This window comes from Palaemon carinicauda, chromosome 12, assembly GCF_036898095.1.
Source record: "Palaemon carinicauda isolate YSFRI2023 chromosome 12, ASM3689809v2, whole genome shotgun sequence".
Lineage (NCBI taxonomy): Eukaryota > Metazoa > Arthropoda > Malacostraca > Decapoda > Palaemonidae > Palaemon > Palaemon carinicauda.
The window spans coordinates 161,954-164,453 of record NC_090736.1 but is presented as its reverse complement, the minus strand read 5'-3'; positions in this window follow the sequence as shown (position 1 = coordinate 164,453).

The window sequence follows — 2,500 nt, the reverse complement described above, 5'->3', positions numbered from 1 at the left end:
GATCAGGGTTCGATTCCCAGGCGGCCACAAGCTATTGGCTTAGAGTGATTCTACCTAGGGCTCCGATCCCGAGGTTGGGAAGAGATTCCAGGCATTAATGTATCAAAATATATATAATGTATATGGTCATGTTCATGAGCGACTTTAAAAACCTTTAAACAGGTTCCACTCAATCTCTTCGTTCTTCATTCCCCCTCAGAACTTCAGCCATTCTCACCACATGTTCACTCCATATCAATCTGTACTCTCTTATCATGCCAGTGATCTTCAGTACTCTCTTTCCATCTCTAAAAAATCCTAATTTAATTTTTCTTAGAATTCTTCATTTTATCTCTGTTGAAATCCTCATTTTCCCTCTGTTAAAATCCTCATTTTACCTCTTAAAATTCTCATTTTATCTTTTTAAAAAAATGCTCATATACATTTTAATCTTAATATTTTCTTTTATTAACGATGATGTAACGTACGTCTATGGATCACAGGAATCAGTCTACTGAGACGAAGCAAATTTACCGAACGGTCTTTCTTCAAAAAATTTATGTTTATCGAAATGTTTTAAATATATATATATATATATATATATATATATATATATATATATATATTATATGTAAGTATATTATGTGTATGTATATATATATATATATATATATATATATATATATATATTTTTTATATATATATTATATATACATATATAATATATGTATATATATATATATATATATATATACACATATATAATATAAATATATATATAATATATATATATGCACACACACATATATATATATATATTATATGTATGTATATAATATATATATATATATATATATATATATATATATATATATATATACACACATATATTGGTGTGATACTGTTATTAACACACATTCGGGTTCCCATCAAATGTCATCTTCAATGTGTTGTATATTAGACTTGGTATGTTACATCTTCAAGTAAGTCTAGGTAAGTTAACTTTAAAATAGTTTATTCCTTTAAAAACAGTTATTAACATCTCCATCAGAGGAGTATAGATGGTTTGGTCGGATGACCATCCCGTATGACATCTAAGTAAGAACTGGCTAAAATATCAATATCACAGATATCGTATAGTCAGTTGTCTCAGCATTTAAACACATAATGTAAACTAGACATTAATATAGGAAGAACACCTGCATCCGGTGGCGACACAACTCTTTCTCACGATTCGTATTTGTGTTTATTCTTCATAAAAAATGTTACATTGCTGAGGTTTGGCAGACGCATCCTGGTTATGACATGACTATGGCATTTCTCACACTCGCTCCTCTTCCATATTGACCTCTTAGGTCATGTATTTAAAAATGTATTTTTACATATATTACACACATATATATACATGTATATATAATGAGATTTATAATATTGATGAGCTACTCTTAGAAGACAATGTATATACTTATCGAAAATATAATCTTGACTGGCATGATAGGCTGTGGATCAGCTTCGCAAGGAAGAAAGTATTCAGACGTAAAGGCAAAATTATTACTATCAATCATCCATAACAAGCCTTCCCAACTATTTAGCACCCAGAATAAAGACCATGTTTATTGACAGTGGAAAATTTGCATTAAAAAAACGGTAAATGTGTGGCAATATGTATTATAGGATTTTTATCGTTTTAAAAATCGAATATAATGCCGTAAAGGAGTGATATTACGGTCATCAACCCGTAAAAGATGATAACAAAGTAAGGTAAAGTTACGGTCGCCTGAAATACTGTTTAGAATAGTATATTTTTACGGAGAATATCTGATTAAAATTAGGGTTTTTTCTAACAGTGCATGGTAATGTGGTTATTATAATAAGAGTAATGTGTTGGTCATTATATAAAGAAACAGACAGACAGATGGTATTGGGAATGGGAAGAGTTAAAGGAGGTACCCCCCCACCATCTTGACAAAGGCCCCTCCCCCCCTGCCCCCCTCGCAAGGACGACTAAGTTTCCAATAAAGTTGAAGTATCCGCTCCGAAGAGATTTCATTTTGCTACACTAAAACGCGCGCAACTTTTAGAAGCGCGTAATGGTACGCAATTGTACCTAGGTCTCTAGCGCGTATGTGAAGGCCCGGTTAGATAAACACATCTAGGGAAATAAGGGAAGAGGAATTTGAACTTAGCGAACAACCAAATAGGGATTTAGGAATTTTCCTTCTATGAAGATCTGATTGACTTCTTCAAGTGACAGCTCAAACTTTCTCGCATCCGCTTAAGTTTGGCCATGGATTACTGGAATTGAGTATTGGGAATTGACTACTACTACTACTACGAGAGAGAGAGAGAGAGAGAGAGAGAGAGAGAGAGAGAGAGAGAGAGAGAGAGAGAGAGAGGGGGTAAATTAAATACCTGGAGAGAAAGAAAGTGTAACTTGATTAGGAGTCGAGACTAAGAACAAGGAGAGAATGAGAGAGGCCGTAATTGACTAAATAGAGAGAGAGAGAGAGAGAGAGAGAGA